This window comes from Pipistrellus hanaki (genome assembly GCF_964339955.1).
Source record: "Pipistrellus hanaki genome assembly, chromosome: 15".
NCBI lineage: Eukaryota > Metazoa > Chordata > Mammalia > Chiroptera > Vespertilionidae > Pipistrellus > Pipistrellus hanaki.
In genome coordinates, this window is record NC_140517.1 from 26739586 (window position 1) to 26763056 (window position 23471).

General features: G+C 54.9%; 1 protein-coding gene across 3 annotated transcripts in view; it reads left to right on the top strand.

Annotated features, from left to right (window-relative positions):
* Positions 1 to 23471, top strand: part of ZNF469 (zinc finger protein 469) — a 289966-nt gene that overhangs the window by 147411 nt on the left and 119084 nt on the right. The gene's annotated exons all lie outside the window — the stretch shown is intronic.

Sequence of the window (23471 nt, forward strand, 5' to 3'; positions counted from 1 at the left end):
AGAGGTTCAGGGGGGTTCATTTTTTGTCAATGTCGGTGCATGGTTAGTACTAAGCTGACACTTGTGCACCATTTGGGGTGGTCGTGGACAAGAGATGTGACCCAGGCATTCGAGTGGCTCTTAGAATGGACCAAAGACAGGAAAATTGTCTTCAGCCACGTCCAAGCCTTCGAGGCAGTGGCTCAGGGGGCCGTGCTGGCTGTGTCCACAGGGGGGCGGAAGGCAGCACTGGGTGAGCGGTGTGTGTGTTGATGGTGGTTAGAAATAATGCTAGCTACCTTCACCCTGTGCTCCGGGCTGAAAAGTGGGGTCACGTCTAAAGCCAGACGTGGGCACTGGGTGGCAGCCACATGGTGCTGCATTGAGGAACTCCCCGGGCTGCCTCTGGGCCTGGCAGAGAAGCCCCTGGGAGCCACGGGGAGGAGAGCGGCCTGCGGAGCATGCCCATGTGGCCTGCTGTACCCTCGGCCCCACCTTCCCATTGTCCTTGGGAAGAAAGTGATCTTCTGATGTCCACCCTGCTGACGATGCTGTGGACATCTGGAGGCAATGTGTGCAGCGGCGCGTGCGCACGAGGTGCGGAAGGCGGCCAGGTCTGAGCAGAGTGCGAGCCCTTCTTGTCCAGATGTCAGCTCTCCAGCCCCGACCCTTATCTGCGGGCTGTGACAGAGCACCCTGAGAAAGAACCTGATCGTAAACTTGTAAGGCTGTCCTGCCCACAACAGTAACCCTGTTACAAGAACCAGCTACATCTGGCGTCTCCTAATGAGATTGGGGAGGCGGGGGGCGGGGGGGATGCTACAGCTATAAAGTCGGCCTCTGGAGAGTGGCTTCCTCTGAGTGGTTTCTGATAAGTTTGCATCTCTCTCTGGGCGGGTGTCCCAGGAGCGCACGCTTCCCAGCAGCCCCGAAGCCCCGCGAACAGGCACGCAGAATCCACTGCAGATGGACATGGAGCGTAAAAGGGACAGCAGGGCCCGTACAAGTCCTTCAGGAATGTGGCCAACACATTATGTCACGAGATCCGCCATCCATTTTCTCATTTCTGGTGGCTGAAGACATTGCTGCTCACATTGTTTATTGTAGCCTTTGACGTTTATTGGAGCAAACGCTGGGTGGTAAGAGGTTGGCTGTATGAGGGGCCAGGAGATTGACGGGAAGGAGGCGTGAGGGGACTTTCTGGAGTAATGGAAGCCACATATATCTTGACAGGGTTTGGGTCACACTGGGAGATGACTCTGTCAAAACCCACTGGATGGTATAAGTAGGATGTGAGCATTTCATCGTATAAATTTAAAAAAAAGCAAATGTTGCACTCTAGTTAATGCAATTCATGCTGTAGTGTTCAGAGATGGTGTGCATGGATGTCTGCTTTGCCTTTTAAAATTCCTCAAAAAATAAGACGGGCAGATGTAGGGAGGGTGGGGGGCGGGGGAGAGAGGCAGGCACATTTGTAATAAGATGCACAGCAAAATGTGACTAATTGTGAACCAAGGTGACAAATCTGTAGGTGTTTGCTGCTCTGTTCTTTCAGCTTTTCCGTGTTTGAGAGTTTCCCTAATACAATGCTGGCAAAAAACAATCTGGGTGGGGTGGGCGGAGGGTATGGGTACCTGTGATATTATCTTTAGCTATTCTGTACTTGTGATCCACAGGGATTCATGGAGTTGATATGGGTTCTCAGGCAAGTGCCTTTGCTGATCGCTTGCGAGTGAGCCATGACCTCAGATTAGCTGTGGACAGCAAGGCAAGGCGGCCCCAAGTGCACCCAGCTTTGCCAGGTTCCTTGATGCTTTGATGATGTTGCTCCAGGGGTCTTGCAGCTCCACAAGCAAACACAGGTCCAGACTCACCCTAACAACAGGCTTCAGCAAGGACAAGCATGAAATTGACCACCAACAGCCGAAACCAGTTTGGCTCAGTGGTAGAGCATTGGTCTGCGGACTGAAAGGTCCCAGGTTCGATTCTGGTCAAGGGCATGTACCTGGGTTGCGGGCACATCCCCAGAAGGGGGTGTGCAAGAGGCAGCTGGTCGATGTTTCTCTCTCATTGGTGTTTTTAGCTCTCTATATCTCTCCCTTCCTCTCTGTAAAAAAATGAATAAAATATATTTTTTTTTAAAAAGAAAAAGGAAAAGAAATTGACCACCAACAGTCCCAGGGTGGGGGCCCCTTCTAAGGAGAGCCAAGGGGTGGTGGGCAGGTACCGAAAGGTGGGAAAGGGACACCTCCCCTGAGAGGGCCCTGTCCTTCCCCACAGAACCCTTTACAGGTTGATGTGGCCCACCACCCCTGAGGCAGGATCAGAGCCTGGGCCAGCAGTGCTGGTGGCTGACATCTGCTATCAGCAGAAGAGTCAGTCCCAGGTGGTGGCCGGGGCTTTCTGCATCTGCCCCTTTGTTCTAAGCCTCTGGCACATTCCTCTCCCTTCCCCTTCCTCTGCCCATCCCGTCTGTCTGAAGAAACCAGTTCCTCATACCACCCTCTCACAGCCGGGCACCTGGGGCCACTGATCTGGGCTGCAGATGGCTGTCCTCTCCCTCCCTGACCTTCTGTTCTCTCCTGGTGCGGCCTCTGCCAGGGCTTTGTCTTGAGCAGATGTGGGAGGGAATGCAATGTTAGTGCTGATGAGATGGCACCTCTCACCTGGGGCTGAGACAAAGAGGTGCACTGTTGACCTCAGCTTCCTGTCCATGACACAGGGGAGCTCCCAGTGTTTCGTCATCACCAGTGAAGCTGGTGTGAGCATCCTGAGCTCCCTTGCGTGCAGAGTTCTCTCTAGGTACGAGCATGCACCTGGATGTTGCACATGGAGGAGGGGCATGGGCAATGGCACCCTCAGAGCCAGGCATTTCCAAAAGGGCTGCACCACTGTCCATGCCCACCAGAGGGCAGCCCTGGCTCCAGGCACCCGCACAGCCTCCGTTCCTCCTTGTCTTCATCAATTGAGTGGTGGCAAATTGTATCTCACTTTTTATTTTACTGTTTCATCGTATTATAAATACACATCATTTAGAATGTCAAATAGTCCTATTAGGCCTGTATGAGAAACAAAGCCCCTCCTAGGCCCTCCATCCGTCGGCACCACTTCCTGTCCTTGAGTATTCAGGCCCAATTCATGGAGCTGCTGCTTGGGGCCCTGCCTCTGGCACAGAGGATATTTGTATCCTGGTACCTCGTGACGCTGTTTTAGACACCATGTGCTCGTCCTCCACACTAGACCTCTTGCACCCACGCTGGTTAGCTCCGTGTTGCCTTCATGGCGATCACATAGCCATGATTCATGGTCGAGTTTGGTCATGTGCACAAGTTCCTTTTCTCACGGCACGTTTCGTTGTAAGTGTCTTGGCATGGCTGGTTGGCTATGGTTGTCTGGTTTGCGTTCCTGTGCACTCATCACTAGTTCCATCCCAAACTCCCTCCCAGCCACCTCATCCCGGGGGGCTTCTGCTGCCCCAGCCTGCCTGCAGGTCCCCATGCCTGGGCCAGACTGATATTCTTGGAATCTCCTTCCCATCTTCCTGGGAAATATCCTCCCCTGCTCTTGTGTGGAATCCTCTGCTTCCAAGATCCGCATCTTGGGCTTTTTTTGTTTACTCCCTTGTTTTCCTGGAGTGCATTCCCCTATAGCTTCCCAGCAAGGATTCCAGGGACATACGTTTGCTGAGAACTTGCATGTCTTCAAATATGTTTATTCTTTTTTCTTTTTTTCCCTCCATTGTTCAGAGAACAATAAAGATTTATTTAAAAATAAATAAATAAACAAAAAACAAATATGTTTATTCTACTCTGTCACTCAAGCTCCTCAGTGGCAGGACCTCTTTGGGATTTAGCGTTTGTTCATTCTGCTTCTCTTGCCTAGAATATTATCTCCTCCCCTTCCACCCACCCAAACCTTTACCAATCTTTAAAGTTAAATCCACCTGCCTCCTCTTTCAGGAAACCTACCCGACTTCCTCAGTCCTAGGTGATTGCTTCTTTCTTCTGTCCCTTATGCTGTTTATGATCTGCATTATAGTTATTCATTAATTCAGCACACTTCTTGAGCACCTATTATATGTGTTGAAGGACTTCACAATGAATCAAAAACAAATTCTAGAAGATGCCTAGAATTTGGAGTGAGAAGGGACCCCCGATACCATCCCATGTAAGCCTTTGTCATGTAGGTGGAGAGACAGAGACCCACAGGATCATAGGACTTCCTTGCCCACCAAAGACCCAACCCAGTTCTCCTGACTTCCAGATGCTGGTACCCTGATAACAACTATGAACAAAGGAAACTTAATGTAAAGAGGGGACAAATATTGTTAAAAGGACAAATACAAAAACCTACCCCTACTTCATGGTGGACAGGGGAGTGTATTGTCATTGATTTGCAAATAAAGAAACTGAGGCAGAGAGAAACAAAGTGGCTTATGAGGGTGGAATGGGGATCTCACTCCAGGCAGTTGGACGCCAAAGAGAGGTGTGTGCGAACGAGTATGTGCTGAGCTCTCTCTTGGCCCATGTGCCTCCAGATCCTCATAAGTGGTGTTAGAAGTGCACCAACGAGCAGGCTTCCATTAGGATTCATGGACCAAATACGCAGCCTTCCGGGTCAGGTGTTTGTTGCCTTTCTCATATGGAGAGGGTGACTCCCTGTGACATTGCCTCACCAGGAAACAGCGTCTGTGGCCAAGAAACCTAATGCCATAGCTCAGGGCACTGGACATTCCAAAGTGTCCGGAGCCTGGGGCTCTGTCACAACACAAGAGAGACAGACTGTCTGGGCGTTGGTCGGGACAGCTGCTTGTTCCCGGTCCCAGTTGCGAGGCACACCGCGGGGCGCACACAGCGGCTGTCTACCGGGCAGCTCCATCCCAGAGAGCTGAGGCACTTACCGCAGGCGGAGCCGTCACCACGGGCTTATTCACACCAGCAGGAACCAATCTGTGCTCTGAGCCGCTGCCCGGCATCAGCCCGGCGATGCGTTTCCTCTCCAGCGGATGGATTTCCAGATGAAAGACGAAATTTCCTGTGCCATTGATCTCAAAGTTGTCTCTTGGATACTTCTCACTTCCTCTCAAACAGGGCCCACAAAGGGGAGAGATAAAGATAAATTTTTTGCAGAAAAGGGGCGGACGTTGGGAGTTCTTTGAACAGGCTGCTCCCAGCTCAGTGTGTGAGGCCCCTTCCTCCACAGGCAGTTCCTCTGCAGCCTCGGGGATGTGACTCCTCAGGGCCGTGTTCAATGTCACGCAATGAGCGAGTGGGATTTGGTTCAAAGAGCCCCAAGCAGCATCGCTTTCGCAATGCGCAGACATTTCCTTCCTAAGAGATTCCTAAGAATTCTAGGGCTCCATCCTGTCATATTCAATTTTACATTAATAAAGGTTGAGAATCTAAACAGCCTTAACTCTGAGCGTTGTACATTAAGTAGAACTGTTGCTATTGGTTCCTATCTAGCCATCCCCCTCCCACCTCTAAACTAAATCACAACAGAAGCTCTCCACGTCTGCTCTCCCACAGCCTTGCAATCATCATGGTTGTTGTTTTTTATGCTGTGGGTTTTCAACACATGTCTGCTGAATAAATGAATAAATGAATGAATGAGTGCAGGAGTAAATGAATGGGAGAGTGAATGAATGAGTGAGTGAATTAACAGCTACTAAGTGGCCAATTGTTCAGAATCTGATAAATAAATAAAAAAAAAAACCTGGTGGATATCAAGCCAACCCTGTATTCAGCATGCCATGTTTTCTGTGGGAACCCATACCCTCTGCCTATTCCTGATGTGAGTGCGGAATCGTGTGTTCCCCCACTGAACTGAACTCCTCCCTTCTTAGGGGGCACCCCGGGAGTGACTTCCAGGTGCTTCTCCATCCAGGAGCTTCCGTTTCTCTCTCGGAGAGACGCCCAGGCTGAGCAAGCCCAGGTGCGTGACTAGAGTTGCTGTCTGAGAGCATTGCTCTGCAAGTGAGCTGCACGACTGTACACACAGACATGGTACCCAGTGCACACATGAGGGGCGCCCAGGGAGGGACCAGACGATGCCAGCAGTTCGGTCTCGTCCATCTCTGTGTTCTGTGGCTCTGGGAGGGCTGAGCTCTAGAGAAGCCATTTCTCCCGGAGGGTCTGGTGGAGACAACAGGACCATCTGTGCTCCTGCACACGTGGGACATGGCTGCCTGTGTGCCTGTGCCCTCGATGTGCACATCACATTGACACGAGTGAGTCCTGCAGCCAGCATTTGACTGTGGGTGCCCGGCGTGGTAAGCCTCACCTCCCTTGCACTCTGCAGAGGACACTGCCTTTGAGGGGCAGGAAGTGAGCTGCCTGGTGGTACCCTGTGGCCTCCCCTTCCTTCTCAGGTCATTCCTCCAGCAATTTCCTCTCCAGATCAGCCCTTGCAGACCCCCAGGTGTTGCAATAGCCTCAAGGCCATGGGGCGGGGCTTCTAATAACTGGTCCCAGACTCCAGCTGGCAGGCCAGCGGCCTTGGCAGGGGTGTCCCGGTCCTCCAAGGGCCCAGGGCTCCGGCCGCATGGGGATGGGACGGAAAGCAGGGAAGGGCCGGTCTGCCCACAGGCAGAAAGATGGCTTTGGTGTGGCTCCTCAGTGGGGTCGTTTAGTGCTGGTTGGGTCAGACTTGAAAACAATGGCTGTGGAAAAGTGATGTGTTCAACAGGCATGTCTCCCAAACTTCAGAAAAACCATTTTTCTGTTAGAGAGATGGAGCAGACATGTAGCCAACACACATCTACTCCCCTCCCGCCACCACAGCCCCAGGTCCCGTCTCCTCCTTCGGGGATTGCACTTGGCACGAGTCTTACAGCCTGCATGCAGTCTGCTCCTGAAGTATGGAGGCCAGTCTGCGGCCCGGCATGGCTTGGGACAGCAGCTGGCAGCAGGTGGACAGGTCACCTGATCATGTTAACAGCGCAGACGCTAAAGGTGTGTTTCCAGGTTCCATCAAGACGTGTTTCAGTGCCATGTGAGGGTGATCCCACCTGGGTGACAGGCCTGCTCTATCCACACCACCTTTGCCCTGCTTCTTGCTTCCTTTTCCTTTCGCCTTCTGTCATCACACTTACTGTGAGGCACCCTGTCTGCCTCCATGAGGGGCAGGGCCCACAGGCCTGCCCAGGGCCCTCCACGTCTCTCACGGTGCACGGCAAGCAGCGAGGAGGCAGTAGCAGATGATGAGATGACTTGCCGCCTCCCATGCCTGACATCCTGTTCACACCTCTCCTTGGAGCTGGGACGCCCCCTGACCAGGGATGTGCCATGAGCAGGAAGGAAGCTTTGCCTCTGAGTTGAGGGGAATGAGGGGGAGGAAGAGGCAATTGGGATGAGGTGGGGACCTCCAGGACAAAGTCCCTGCCACCGGGAAATCAAGTCCCTCTGTGTCTTCAGATTCATAAATGGTCCAGGTGCTTTGATTCACAGTTGCAAACAGGGCTCTGCCATCTCCTTTACCGTTCCCCACCAGGGCCATAGCCCACAGGGTGGGGGCTGGGAGAGCTGGCTTCCGAACACGTGAACTCCTGCCCCTCACTACCACCAGTTCCATCCGGACTTCAGGGCAGGGGCTCTGGACCGGTGGTTGTCCTCCCCTGAAGGCGGAGCTGCCCTGCGGTGGATGAGCAGGAGCACCCCAGCCAGAGGCTCTTCCTCAGGGCTCCTCCCTCCTCCTGGCGCTGCCACACAGAGGCGCCTTCAGGGAGACAGGCGGGCCTGGCACCAGAGCCAAGTTTCCCCCGGTCCAGCCACCGGGCTCTGCGAGGAGCCTGTCCCCTCCGAGTCGCCCACGCGGGAAGTTCTATTTGGAGCAGGGCTGATGGGCGGCAACCCCGGGTCAAGGCGGCCCATGGAAGGCAGAACCGAGCATGTCTCTGTTGTTTTTAACGTTTCATGGTAGGAAAATGTAATAAAGCGCACAGGGTGTGAAAGCATTTACGACTGTTATGACTTGGGGTTTACACACTCTGTGTATCAGCCCTGCATCCCGAGAGAGGCAGTCCCCCAAAGGTCACAGTACCCCTCTCCCCTCCCCTGGATGGCCCCTCTATCCCACCCTCCTGAGAACTTCTCCAGACTGCATGGGATTTCCTACTGAGATAGAAATCACAACTATGCAGGCTGGAGGATGTTCTGTCTTTAAGTAGACAGGCGTTCTGGAAATTTCTTCCATCGTTGAAGCCAGACCCCATATCCTTGCAGGGCCCACCCACCTGGCCCCGTGGACCCCTTTGAGAGCAGGCCTTCTTCTGCATCTTGGCAGCTCTTCCGACATTGACCTTTGACCATGAGCTTCCCCCAGAGCGAGATGAGTGGCTGGGGGATGCAGGCACACAGCAGCTATCTGCGGAGTGGAAAGAACCCAGGCCACCCTCCAGGAGTCCCCAGCCCACAGAGTTATAGACAGGTGGTGCTTGCGTGGCAGCAGGAAGGACCCTGCAAGCTGGGACTGGGTGTCAGGGAGGAGGTGAAGCCTGGGTGTCCAGATAGACGAGAGGGTGGGGCAGTTCATGGTGCTGGCAGAGATTGCTCCGGAAGTGCGAGCGAGAGAACAGGGACCGAGTCCCGTAGCTCTAGAAGCCATGAATGTGCGAAGGACAACATCTTGGACGATCCAATGGGGGCTCCTCTGTGGCTGCAGCTTTCTGGGGCCACAGGACGAACCCAGAGAACAGTCTGAGCAGAGGGTCCTAGAGGCAGAGCAGGCAGATCTGCTCCTGGGTGGTGAGTGTGGGTTAGATCCTGCAGGAGCCACCCAGCTGGGCACCAATCCCTCTGGATGCACTTGGTGGGCTATGCCCAAGCTTGAGGTCTTGCCAGCATTCCTGGTGCTTCCACTGAGCGAGATGGAGGAACAGGCTGGTGGCCCCAGGCCTTTCCCTCTGGGGGGACTCTTGTCAGGGAGATGCCCATCTGCCAGCTGTGCCAACTTGTCCACCAGGGACTGAGCACCCTGCCTGGAGCTTCCCCCTCTGTGTAGGCCAGCACTGCCCGAGGGGGTGGCAGTGTCATGGGGACTCGTCTGAGCAGGACCATAACTTTAAGTGGCAGTGTTTGCACAGTCCCTCGCCAGACGCCTCTCGGTGCCGCCTGATGTCGCGGTGGAGACAGCAGGGCAGGGCCTCTGCAGAGGAGGAAGGAACTGGGTGGGTCCTGGACGCCTGGCAGCCCAGCCAGGAAGGCCCAGCTCCAGGCGGTCTGGCTGACATCACTTGACCTTGGTTGTTTGACCCAGGAAAACGACACTAGAATTTCTCTGCTCTCTGTCATTAGCCTGCAGACACTTTGATTTCAACAAGGCCAATTCTCCTCCGGCAGCCCGTGGTCCCCTGGCAGCACCTCCCCGTGCTGTGCAGACATGGAAAAGGGGATCATGGAGGGACTCTGGGTCTGTCACAGGGAGAGCCACGTTCAGAGCCGGGCTCCACCCCCAGGAGCCAGTCACCTGACCGGTGGTCTCAGCACCTTCAGCGGAGGCTGGTAGAGACACGCCAGCGCCCTTGCAGAGCACAGGGCACGGTCCCCTGGGCAGTTTTGAGAGCACTTGCTGGCTCTGCACTCGGTGGCGCCCTGGGTATTTTATCCAAGCCAGGAGCCGGCCACCCCGCAGCGGGGGCTCTTCCCAGCGGCGGCACTGCTGTGCACAGAGGGAGCTCGGGCTAACGCTTGCAGAGTGGACGTAAGCCCCTTGAAATAATGAACAGGTCGATCTGCAAGGGTCTGCTTCTAGAAAATTCCCATCCCTGGGGCCTCCCCAGTGGCCCCTGGGAGGACTCGGTCAGAACATAGCCATCAGGAGTGCTCGGACGTGAGAGGCCGGATGGCCGCTCCGAGGGGCAGCCTCGCTCCTCCAGGGGATAACTCTGGGATGAGAACTTCCCTCTGTACACAGCAGAACTTTGGGGGTGGGGGGGAGCACTCCATGAGCAGCCCCTTTAGGGAGCCTCCAGGCCGGTGGGGCAGCTGGTCATTTGTAAATGGGAATTCCCAGGAGCCACCGGGAGGAACCTGTGGGGTGATGGTTGTGAGCCAGTGTGGGACCCCTTCCGGTCCCCACGGGGCAAGGCTGGCTGTACCGCTGCCATCCGCCTACACTCTGTGCCTCCGCGCCCCTCCAGGCGCCACCGGGCCCAGCCGCACAGGCTGTGGGAGGGTGGGAGTTGTTCAGGAGGACGATCTCTGGCAATTGTTGCTGCTTCCTAGCTCATCAGCAACTTCCAGGCCCTCGTCTGCAAACAACACATGTGACGTGGTCTTCACTGTGTCCCTTGAAGACAAGGAAACAGAGGCCCAGAAAAGCCCAAGGCCTCGTCTCAGCAGGGCCAGGGCCTGCTCACGCGCTGGCCTTCCCAGGCAGAGCACACGCCCAGAGACCCCGCTCAGGAGGGTTCCTGCGTCTTGGGTCTAAATCTATCAGACCCAGACGTAACCAATATCAGGGGGAGGTAAGACAAGGCGGGGACCAGGGTCTGGCCACCTGCTGCCTGACCCACTGTCCTTGCTGCTGGCCCGGGGCCCCAAGCTCTTATGAAACGATTACATTGGAGCCCAGACGATATTAATGGTAAAAAAAAAAAAAAAAAATTCATCTCTGAGTCTGGCAGACAGAGTCTCTGAAGATAAATTTCATTCCTTTTTTGTTTTTAAGAGCAAATCCATTAAAATGCGGAGCTTCGTGTGTCTCAAAAATCTATTTCAGGGGTTGATTCCTTTGGCGGAGTGAGCGCGGCCCACCCTGCCTGACTCCCAGCCCTGCTTCTCGGCTTCCTTCCACCCGAGGACAGTGCGTCCCGCCACCTCCCATGCTCCCGGCCTCTGTGCTCACTCCTGTGGCCCGGGAGGCGCCTCACCACCCTCTGATGGAGGAGACACTGGTCAGGGCTGTGCCTACAGAGGCCTCCCAGATGCTTGCTGGGTGAGAGGGAGTGGACCTTAGGACATGGGAGGCAGACACGCATCTTCTCCCTGGCTCAGGTCAACCTTCTGTCAGATTCTGAGCCCCTGGCTGCTGCTTCTCGGGCCCCCCATCTGCCCACTTTCCAAAGACCCCAGGCTCTGCCTCCCTGTTTTTCATGTCCACCTCCCACTTCTGCGCTGCGGGGACTGGTGGGGGCTGCACCACAGCACCTCTGCCCCAGGCTGCTGCAGAGCGGCCACGGAGGGGAGGCTGCCGCCAGGAAACTGCCGGAAAGACCAAGGGTGTGGGGAGGGCTTGGAACCCCTCGGCGCCAGCCACCTCTGGCCCCTGGCACTCCTGGTCCCTGCCTGGGCCCGGGACACCAGCCTCAACGTTGTCTGTCCTTCAGGGGACAGAGCCAGGAGGTTTCAATTAGAACCTGCAAGGCAGAGGGGAGCTTCCTTACTCCTTGGCCTTCATCTGTCAAGTCAAAACATCAATCCCCCTGTAAGCTCTGGGCCCCAAAATAAAGCGTGAAGTTGTGTCTGCGGATTCTGTATTCACAGACTGTCGTCCTCAGAGCAGTCCTGAGGTGCACCCTGCGTGTGGCTGTTTACAGTTAAATAAACTAGAATGAAATGGTGTTAAAATTCACGTCCTCAGTGACCCCTGCCACCTTCAAGATCGCCGTAGCCTACATTCTACTGAGTGGTGTGCTGAGGGCTTGGAGACGCCCTCTAACCTTTGCCAGGGCCATCTGCACCCCACGGGCTTCCTGACCCCAAACCCCAGCCTGCTTCCCGGAACCCAGCTTTCCAGAGCCGCGCTCCCCCCCCCCCCCATGCCCCCCACCCCCCCTCCAGCAGCCCTGCTCTGCCTGCCCCGCACAGAGCCTCCTGCTGACTGCTCCTCCAGAGCCTGTTTGAAGCGTGTCAGGAGAAAGCCTTGGACCTGCACAGACAGGGGAGGAAACCCTCAAAGGACCTGGGGCTCAGCTCCGCCCTCCACAGGCCGTCCTGCCGTCCTCCTGTCCTCCGGGAGGATCGCAGCCCCAGTTTGCCTTGCATAGTTTTCTTTCCCATGCCTTCTCCTGCCAGACTGCAAGCCTCCTGCAGGCAGACCCACCACCTCTTCATTAAGAGCTTAGACTCCGGTCAAACCCCAGTCTCCTCTGGAGAACTGGAACAAGACGTCTCCTCTCCGGGGGGGAGGGGGGGGGGTGCAGGCCACCACGGGGCCAGCCCCGGCGACGTCCGTTCTTCTCAAAAGTTGCCGATGATGTGGGAGAGCTGCCCCTGTTCCCCTCGGAGACACTCCTCCAGAGGGAGCTGCCCACCCGGCCCTGTGGGGCAGCTTTCCAGAGGAACCAGAGGGGCAGCTTTCCCGGGGCTGGCCCTGGGGCTGGAGTGAGCCCAGGAGGCTTGCAGTGGGAAGGGTCCCCGTGGGCCTCGAGAGCAGGGGGGTGGGGGGGGCCTTACCTGGCACTCTCTCAGGAGCCTGAGGGTGTGGGAGGGGCTGAGAGGGGGTGAGACCATGAATCTTTATCCGGTTTATCTAGCGGTGGTCGGTGGTCGGTGCCCTGAGAGCCCAGCGCATGGACCCGGCCCCACACGGGTGCACAGGGGTGACGGAGCCCCCCACCCACACCCCAGGCTGCTGCACAAGCCGAACTGTCCAAAATGGGAAACTGAGAAGAGACAGGGCAGAGGACCCGGCGGGGCTCGCCTTCCCAAAACAGCGGAAGGGTGCTGGACTCAGCCGCTGAGTCACCACTCACCCTGCTGACCCGCAGGGCCCGCGTGTCCGGTGCTCTCGAGACTTGGCACAGGAACTTGTGTATCCGATTGGCCAGCTACTCGGGTCTCCGTGGTGTGCTCAGCCTAGGGAGCTGGAAGCCAAGGAGCATAAAAGGCAAGCACCAGCCCAGCGCATTCTTTCCCATCTTATTAGCATTTTATTCCTCCCAAAGAGCAGCTGCTCCTGGATGTTGCAAAAGCAGTTTATGGCTTTGGGCTGATTCTTTGAGGAATTTGCTTTGTCTCATCTGGCTAAGGAGGAAATGGTAAGCTGCATCGTCCATGAAGGGAGGGGCCCTGGTGCTGCCCGCGCCCTGGAGGCCAGTGGACGTGCCCCCGATGCTGGAGTGGGTCCCCCAGCCGAGGTTCTGAATTCTGGTCTCTTGAAGTCATGCCCACGTTCCCTCTAGGAGGCCCCCAACCAGCTTCTGAATGGTTTTAGGGGTTCCTGGATACCAGGGCAGTGTGGACCACGCCAGGAGCGGGTCGGTCTCTGACACCCACACTGAGTGAACTCAGAGCCATGAACGTCATTGGGGCGGAAAACCTCAGGGGGTTCTGACAGCCCTGCCTGGCGTGGGGCAGGTTAAGCTAAAGGGCTTCTGCACATCCAGGAAATGTGAGTGCATGCACAGTCACACACATGTGCACACCCACCTCCCACCCCCCAGCCACTCACACATACATTAATGGGAACATTACACACCTTGTTTTCACTTCCCTGTGGGAGGCCCTGGAGGTACCGGAGTTAGAAGCTCCCACCAGACCTGTGAGGGCTAAAGGAAGACACGAGGAAGCACCCTGTCCTCTGTCACTGACTTCATCGGGCGCTGACGCATGCCCACACTGCGCTATGCGTGGCCACTAAGGGCTGAGTGTGCTTATCTGATGAGCATCCAAAAAACCTGGGTGGGAGCTGTCTTTTGTTCCAAAAACAGGTTTTAAGGTGCTCTGACTTTATTCTATATTTATTCTGTCCCTGACTTCACTCTCTCCTGGTGCAACAGAGTAGAAAGAAGTGAGTTTTTTCAAACAGTTTTATTTAGATACTAGAGGCCCAGTGCACGAAAATTCATGCACTGGGGTCCCTCAGCCCAGCCTGCTCCCTCTCACAGTTTGGGAGCCCTCAGGACATATCCTATTGATGGCTGCCCCCTCCCTCCCCCGCCAACATGTCATTCTGCTGTTCCATCAATTTGCATATTACACTTTTATTTTCTGTAGGATAATTCACACACCATAAAGTCATCCTTTTAAAAATATGTTTTTATTTATTTTTTTTTAAGAGAGAGAGGAAGGGAGAGGGATGGAGAGATAGAAACATTGATGAGAGGGAAATATTGATTGGCTGTCTTCTGCATGTCCCTAATTGGGGGTGGAGCCCACGACCTGGGCATGTGACATGGCCAGAATTGAACCAATGACCTCTTGGTTCAGGGGTTGATGCCCAGCTACTGAGCAACACAAGCCAGGCCATCCTTTTAAATGTACAGTTCCTCCCGGGGGATTTGGTGTATTTATGAAGTTGTGCAAACCATCACCACTAATTCCAAAAGAATTTTCATCACTCCCAAAAGAAACTCATATCCTTCAGCCATCACACCCCCTTCCTCTCCTCTATCCCCACTCCAGCCCCTGGCAACCCCTTATCTACTTTTTGTTTCCGTGAGTTTCAACAATTAGCATAAATAAAACTGTATACTATGTGGCTTTTTGTGACTGGCTTCTTCCAGTTAGCATAATGTTTGCAAGATTCTTCCATGCTGTAGCCTGTGTTCGTGCTGCATTTAAACTGAATAACACTGTTTATTATATCACAACAGAGTGTTTGTCTGTTCATCCATTGATAGATACTGGGGTAGTTTCCACTGCTTGGCTATTGTGAATAACACCACCGTGAATATTCATGTAAAGTCTTTGAGTGTACATAGGGCTTCGTTTTTCTTGGGTATATACCTAGGAATTGCTGTCGTATGATGATTCTATGTTCAACATTTTGAGGAACTGCCAGCCTGTTTTCCAAAGTGGCTACATCATGTTACATACCCACCAGCATTATGAGGGTTCCAGTTTTTTCACATTCTCACCAACTTTTGTTGTTTTACTTTTAGCCATCCCAGGGGGTGTGAAGTGGTTCTCACTCACAGTTGTTTTGAGTTACATTTTCCTGTAAACTAATTATGTTGAGCATCTTTTGATTGTACTTATTGGCCATTAGCATATCTTCTTTGGAGAAAAGTCTATTCGGATCCTTTGCACAGTATTGAATTGGACGTTTTGCCTTCTTATTATTGAGTTGCAAGCATGTGTTTTTTAAATATATATTTTAGACCCAAGTCCCTTAGCAGATAAATGATTTGTAAAAATTTTCTCCCATTTTCTGGGGTACCTTTTCACGTTCTTGATAATGTCATTTGCAGCATAAGATTTTTAATCTTGATAATGCCCCGTTTATTTTTTCTTTTGTTGTTTTTGCTCTGGGTGTGATGGCTAAGAAACCATTGTCTATCTCCAGATCACAAACATTTATTCCTGTTTTCTCCTAAGAGTCTTATTGTTTTAGTCATTATTTTTAGGTTGTTGGCCCTTTTTGAGTTGTCTTGGCACCCTTGTCAAAAACCAATTGACTATAAATGTGAGCATTTATTTCTGGCCTCTCCATTCTATTTTATCCCATTAATCTGTGTATCTATTCTTATTCTAATTCCACACAGTCTTGATTACTGCAGCTTTTTAGTAAGTTCTGGAATCAGGACGTTTATGTCAACTTTGTTCTTTTTCAAGATTGTTTTGGTTATTCTGGGTCCCTTGCAATTCCATATGAATTTTAGGATCAATTTGGCAATTTTGGCAAAAAAGACAGCTGAGATTGTAATAGGAATTGTGTTGAATCAGAAATGGGACTCTAAAACCAGATTCTTTGGGTAATTTGAGGGTGACCTAGAGACCCTTTTTTCACTAGTGAGTTAAAACACAACATCTCATTTAATCCTCACAACCCCTTGAGTTGGGTGCTGCTGTCCCATGTCAGAGAGGGAAAACTGAGGCACCAAGAGGTCACATCAGGGGCCATGGGCCACAGGCGCAAGGTGAAGGGAGATCACTGGGGACAGTTAGATGCCCACAACCACAGGTCCAGCAATCAGTGGCCACTCTCTTGGCTTCCTGTGTGCCTGATACCTGGCTAGATTCTGCAGAGTGGTGCTTACCTCTCAACTAGTGGGAACAGAAGCTTCCATTTGTTCTTTGCTGAGCCCGCTTGCCCCTGCTGGCTTATTTTTATCACCATGTGACCAGAGAGTGACCAAGTGACTTTACAGAAGAAGGCAGGCCCAAGAGGCAGCCAGGCTTTCCTGTGGCCACAGAAGGCTGCAGCCTTCCCAGGCGGGATGGGTTCCACGGCCGCAAGCTTCCGAGCTGAAACGCACAATGTGTGTCTGCCTGTGCAGGAGCCGGGAGAGTAAAGGCCTTCTCCTGGGAGCTCGGCTCCAAGGACCCCAGGAAGTGGTACCTTTTCTTCCTCTTGCCCAGGAGTGGGGTGCCAAGCCTAGAGGAGAGGCTGGTCCTGCCGGGGTCCTGGGAGGAGGCAGGCCGGGGGGTGAGGGGGTGAGGCAGGCAGAGGACTGCTGGCTGGCCGGTTTTCTTGACCCTCTGCCTCCTCCTGAGCCACTGAGGGAACAGGCAGGGGTCTTCTGGGAATAAGGGAGCCTCCACATGCGGCCTCCACTGTCCAAAGGCCATCCGCTCTGGACACTGCAGGAGCCCCAAATGTCCCACTCGGTGACGACCTGCACGCCAGGCCGGAGCGTGCCGAGGAAAGCCCCCTGGGTGGGTCTCTGCAGACCACAAGCACACAGAGGGTTGTACTGAACAGGCTGCACCACTGGGAAGGCTGCCTCCATCATCTGTGCAGCTGCAGCTCCACACCACTGCTACTCGCAGCCCCAGGTGTGAGAGGAGGCCTATGTGCTACACCCGCTCTGCCAGGGGAAGCCAAGCCCAGCCCTACATGGCCCACCAGCCACGGGGCCACCCCCCCCTGCTACCCCCCTACCCAATCCCCAGTACATCTGCACCTGTGCACACCGGGCCAGCGTGGCAAGGGGAACCCTTAGGAGAGGGTGGCTAGTGAATTGTTGGAAGAGGTTTGCATCCCCTCGAAGCAGGAGGAGGAGTGCAGCTCTCCTCAGCACACCCCGGCCTGGCGTGCAGGTCGTCACCGAGTGGGGCGCAGGCATTTGGGGCTCACAGAGCCCCTCCTTTGTCGCCCTGATGCTTCCTTCCTTTTAAGGCGACCTCCGCTGTCCCAGTGTATCTGCCACGCTCCCTCGTCCCCGCCCCGTGCAGTGTTTTATTTTCCCCACTCTGGTTTCTAGCCACAAGTCTTTTCAACCTCAGGAAGTCTGTGCAGACATTTCCCAACTGGTTCTCATTGGCCATTACCCCAGGCCCTAGGAACTCACAGGAACCTTCCAGAAATCTCCCTTTATCTCCCAAAGTCCATCTGGTTCCGTTTAAGGATTCCCCATATTTCCTCCTGTTTTCGGAGTCGCAGAGCCGGCCTGTCTCCGGGCTCGGCCATCCTCCCCCCGTGGCGGTGATGAGCCCAGACTTCGTGAGCTGCAGTGGGGGCTCCCACGCCTGCACGCGTGGTGGGCCTGGCTCCGGGGCTCACGGGCAAGGCTTTCTTCCTTCCCCTGCTGACCCGGTTGCCATCCCTGCCCTGTCCCCGATCTGCAATTTCTTCATCGTGAGTTATTTATGACCACGAATTCCAGCATGGGAGACATGTCCACATGGGGTGAGAGGGTCCTTGGTCCCTGGGAGTCTGGGCCCAGCCACTGTGGGTCTGATGGCAGACGCGGTTACCTCCACCTCCGCAGGTTCCGTTGGCTCCCAGGGCGGCTGGGCTGCCCGGGGTGGGGAAGAGGCCAAAGGGGACATCCAGGGAGTGGAAGCTGCCCCTTTGAGGAACAGCATGTCCCACTGCCTCCTCCCCTCTGGGGAGGTCACCACTATCGCCCCTACCTGACACTCTTCAGGCCCCGGCAGGCAGGAATGTGCCTCCCGGGGTGCAGGCCCTCTGCCTGGCTTTGGGACTAGAAATTACATCATCGGGTCGGGTGATTTTCCCACAAGCCCTTTGGAAAGTTGAGAAGCAGTGGCTTCTGCTGGCAGAGGGCGGGGGGGCCTGGCAGTAAGCCCTCTGTGCTCTCTTCTCATGAATAAGGACTCCTGGGCCCGGCCCGGGGCCACCTGGGCCTGCGTTCCCCCCTCTCAAATGGACAACCTGACAGCAGTGTTTCAGAATTGACCTGCTGCTTGGCCAAAGGAAGTGTCTGCGAAAGGGCAGTGTCTGTGTGGGAATCGCCGGCACGGAGGGGCAGTCGCACACAGCGGGTTAGAGTCTGTGGGAAACTGCAGCCTCTCACGTGGTTGCGGTCCTCCCACCGCAGCCCCAGCCATCTCAGATACCAGCGAGGAGACCCGGGACAGCTCGTGGTTGGAGGGAGCTCGTTATGGAGGATGTCAGGCGCTGAGTGTGTGGGGAGAGCTGGGCAGGCTGACCTGGGGCGTTCAGTGGGTTCCCTGGTTAAGGGTGTGCCCGTGGTGCCAGGGTCAGGGCGGGGCCTGCGCACACTGGGCTGGGCGGGTGGCCACCCAGGGTTCGTTGAGGTACTCTATCGTCTCCTGCTTGGGAGTTTAGCCTTTTCAGAGACAGGGATAGGGGACCGGGGGTATCTGGGCCAGGCGATCATGTGGACCCCCCTTTCTACAGGCTGAGAGCCTCCACTCCTGGCACCAGGTGTCCTGAACCTTCAGGGGTGAGCCTGGGGCAGGTGACTCAGGAAATCTGGGCGCCTGGGCAGCTGGATCCAGACCCGCCCCTCACTCCACATTGGCAGGATAGTATACAGTTGTTCAAGACCAGTTTGGAGGTGCATGCGCAGCAGGGTGGAGACGCTTTGATGCAGTGAATTCAAAAAGTTGACGATTGCCGAAGCCGGTTTTGCTCAGTGGATAGAGCGTCGGCCTGTAGACTGAAAGGTCCCAGGTTCGATTCCGGTCAAGGGCATGTACCTTGGTTGCGGGCACATCCCCGGTGGGGGGTGTGCAGGAGGCAGATGATCGATGATTCTCTCTCATCGATGTTTCTAACTCTCTGTCCCTCTCTCTTCCTCTCTGTATAAAATCAATAAAATATATTTTTTTTAAAAAAAAAGCTGACGATGGGCAACATATGTTCACTAAGTGAACGGCAAAGGAAATGAAGGGCTTAAAATGTCACCTTCAGTATGTTCCTGCCCTCATAATGGAAATCATATACTAAACAAGGATAATTATTGTTACTAGTAATGCCATCATTTTTTAAGTGACAACCATGAAATTCTCTACAGTACCTGCTGGTGTTGACTTTGACCTGTTGTCTTGAGCCCCCCGTGGTCCCATGCACTGAGTTCCCGTTTACTACACAGAAGTCCGTCAGGCTGGCTGGCCACCACCTGGTGGGAAAAGTGATGGAGGATATGGGGCTGCTAGTCCAACTCCAGTATTCTTAGAAAAACAACCAAACCACAATAAAGGGGTTAAACAGCCTGTCATCCAGTTTACCGACCAACACTCAGCCTGGGGGGTATTGCCAGGTGCCCTTGCGTGTCACCCGAGCGTACTGGACCTATAGTCTTTGATTTTGGGGTGGCTATGCCCAACGGGAGTCAACAGAGGGCATGATTAGCTCCCAGGACATTGCACACGGGAGAGGACCCTGGTACACTGAGGTATTGATGCAGAAACAGATCAAGGAGAGATGACACCTTGTCGGAGGCTGCCTTGCGACTATGAAATGTTGGGGGTCAGGGCCAGGGCCTTTAGGGTCCCCCGGGGTCTGTCCTGGACTGACCAAGCTGCAGCACAGGCCCCCCTCTCACTGCGCTTCCAGGGGGGCAGGCAGACAGGAGTGTGCCCTTGTTGGGAGAGGAGGACCCCAGGAAGACAGCGAGGCTAGAACATGGCCTGCGCTGACCAACGGAAGGAGCTGGGCATGTGCGCTGGCAAGAAATGAAAACGCGCCCTGACCTTCAAACATCAAACGTGTCTCACAAGCCTGGTCTGAAACGGGATGTAGTCAGGGAAAGGGGCGGGCTGATGGCAGCAGCCCGAGGATTGAGCGGGCTGGAGGGAAGACGCAGGGCCCAGGTTTGTGTCCCCGCACGTCCAAGGTCCATAGGGCAGGCGAACCACCGACGGGAGCTGATCCGCAGTCCCGAGGTGAAATGTCTCAGGGAAAACTCAGTTTGTTCTTAAGGCCTTGGTCTGACCGGATGAGGCCCGCCCACATCATGGAAAGTCATCTCTTTTACGTAAGCCAGCTGATTGTAGAGGGAATCTAACCTCCAAAATGCTTCACAGCAACACCAGATGAGTGTTCGACTGAATCACTCGATCCTCAGCCTGGTAAATTGACCCATAAACCCGATCGTCAAATCATGTGATCGGGATGGAGCCCTCTGGCATGCAGGTCACAGGGTCACAGGATGACAAGCAGGAGGAGCCCAGGGCCCCCTGGACCCTCCCCGTTCTGAGGCCTTTCCTTCCCAGCGTCCGGGTGGCATCTCCCTGCACAGACAGGGTCACAGAACTTCAGAGCTGGCTTCTTCGTCTCCCCACTCATTAGACCCTAGAAAACTGAGGCCCGGAGGAGGAGAATCTGCCCCATGCCCCACTGCCAGTGTGGGGCGGGCCTGAACCAGCATCTGCTGCGACTGTCCCATGTCACACGAGTGGTGACACATGAGGCAGCCTCGGAGCCATTGATCACTTGCTGGTTTTCATGGCCTTCCAGGCCCCGCCCTCTCCCTTTCTTGAGTAATTATTCTGGGCGCATAATCCTGACAGCTTCCTGGCAGGCGCTGCCTGCAGCTGCCCTCGTTAATGGGGAATGCCAATTGCAATTTTCTCGAGATCAAGCTCCGGCCCCAGATTGCAGGAGCGGCAGCGGGCAAACCCAGGTATGCTGGGGAGGGCGTGTTTACACGGAGGGTTTGGGCAGCATGGGCAGAGTGGACTCAGGGACCCTCGGGAACCCAAGGCACACCCTGCAGAATCTCCTGCCTGCTGAGTGACCGCTGCCCCCACCCCTCAGGAAAGGGCATGTGCAGCAGGGGTGCTGCTGGCCCAGGACAGGGAGACCAGGTTCAAGCTCGCCCAGACCCCAGGGGCTAACCCCTCAGAGCCTGTAAGCCCCACTCCTTATAGAGGAGCAGTCACAGTCCTCAGGGCTAGTGCCCCTCGGAGGATCGGAGCATGGTTGAGGCACCTGGTCACAGCCATCAGCTGCTTTATCATCCAATCGAGTGGGGCCTCAGTGCCTCATCTGCAAAGTGGGACAGCCATCGCTTTAGGCGTGGGTTCCACCCTGTGCCAGGCTAAGCGATCACCGCCCTTTTACTCCACGCAGCCTGCCCCAGGCTCTCCGTGGGCTCAGCAGAGGCGGCTCCTAAGTCCTTGCAAGCTGGAAAGTGCCATGTCCCCTAAGTGATGGGTAAACTGCAAAGAGCCGAGCCCTAGGGCGGCTGAGGCCATCTCCTCCTTGTGCTGTCTTCCCATACCCACTAGTCAGCCCCATGCCCAGCCCCTGACACCCTCCCAGGCCTCTCCGTGGAGAGCCCTGTCACGATGGAGCCACGGCCTGCTGCCTTACATGGTGGCTGTTTGACGAATGAACTACAAACGCTAGCAACCACCTCCCTCCTTGCTTCTCCCCTGCTGCGTTTGTGTTTGGAGAACCTCTGAAGTCACACAGCAGCAGGAAGCCGTTGTGAGCAGGAGGGCCTCACACCCGGCCTTAAGAACACGGGAAACTGTACCGGAGCGCCCAGGAGCTGGTGAGAGATCCTGCAGCCAACCACTGACCTGGAGAAGTTCAGGACAAGCGTCCCTCACACAAGATGAACGCAAAGCATCTAACTGACATCACAGGCAGGGGGGTCCTGAAAGCACCAGCGAGCAGGGAGGTGTAAGGCAGGTGTGAGGCAGGTGCTGCCGCTGACAGCCTGCCGGGGGTGACACCTTCGCGTGATGCAATCGTGGTGGCAGAGTTCCTGAAGTTAGTGCACGGTGTGACTCCAGTCCCGGGCTCTCTGCGGGGTCTGTGGGAGCAAGCCCTCCCTCTGTGGTTCAGGAGGAACACCAGGCCTCACTGAATGGGGATGTTTCTGGGATTGGCCCCACCCCAGGGTCGGGGCTTAGGGTGCCAGGAGACGTTGAGAGCAGAGGGCACAATGGATCCTTGCATTCTTCCTGGGCTCAGACCCTTGTGCCCATAGCATCTGCTACAGGCCCGAAGGGTACCGGGCACCCTCCCCAGCTGGCTGGTGACAGTGATTGCCTGGGACACCGGCTGCTGCTGGGCCTGGTGTCAGCTCCTGGTTCCCATTAAGTCATTTGTCACAACTTAAACATGAAATCACATTAGCTAACAGAGTCGCACCATGGCGACATGCCTCAGACTCCTTGGTCGGCTCCGGGCCGCTCCGGCCGCCTCAGAGGTCAAGCCCCTGGCCTGGCCAGGGCTGTGCTCCGACACACACTGCCGGCTCCCTGGCCTCTGACCTCACACATTTGTCCAGGCCCCTGGGTGTTGGTCAGGGCTGAGGTGCAGCCCATTTCTCAGATATGAGCCCGAGTTTCAGAACAATTAAGTGACTCACCTACACCATCGTCTGCTAATGAGGAGGAAATCCAATTCATGTTAGCCTTTCAGTTCCGGCACGTGACCTCCCTGCCCCCTCGCCTCCAGTCATCGAGCTGTGAACCATCCAGTGCTGTCACCATCAGCCACACAGGCTCTTTAAACTTAAACTCTGGCCAGTGTTACCAAGTGGTTAGAGTGTCAGCCAAGCACCCAAAAGGGTCATGGGTTTGATTCCCGACTCCAGTCGGGGTGTATGCAGGAGGTAACCAATTGATGCATCTCATATAGGTATTTCTCTCTCTCTTCCCCGCTCCTTCCCTCCCTTCCAACTTTCTGAAAAAATGTATATATCCACAGGTGAGGATTAACACACACACACACACACAAAAAAAAAAAAAAAAAAAAAAAAAAGCCCCACAACCTAAATTAACTAAAACTTGATAAAATAGAAGATTTAGTACCCAGAAGCTACATGTGGCTGGTGACAGCGTATTGACTAGTGCATGTCTACAACATTCTGTCATTCTGTCATCTTTCAAAGTGCTGTGGTCCACGCTGACCGCACCCTCTCTTCATCACCAAGGATGTCACATCATTCATGCTCAGGGAGGCAGAGCAGCCATGCCGGCTCCCGCCTCACTGTCCCGGGATCCCCACCTTGTCTTTGGGGATGGGGGGGGGGGTCCTTCCCTCAGCCCCGTTTCCTCCCACTCCCACTCATTCGCCATGTTCATGACCTTGGCTTACACAGTGGGTGCCATACCCCCATTCTCAGACAGGGAGACAGGCCCAGCGAGGACCATGGAGTTCAGACCCAGGGCATTCCCACCGGGTCACAACTGTTGGTGCACATCAGGCATTGTACGGCTTCCTCTCAAAACATCTTAATTCTCAATTTATGCCAAATGGCAGAGGATACATTTTCCTGGTCAGATAGAATGGCCCAGGAGCCCAGAAGACCAGGAGAAAGCACGGCCTCACCACCCACCACCAGGGGGCACCACGGGCAGTGACACCACCAGCCTCTGCCAGAAAGGACCTGGTTCTCAGGTGCTGAGCTGAAGGGCCGGAGGACTGATGGCTCT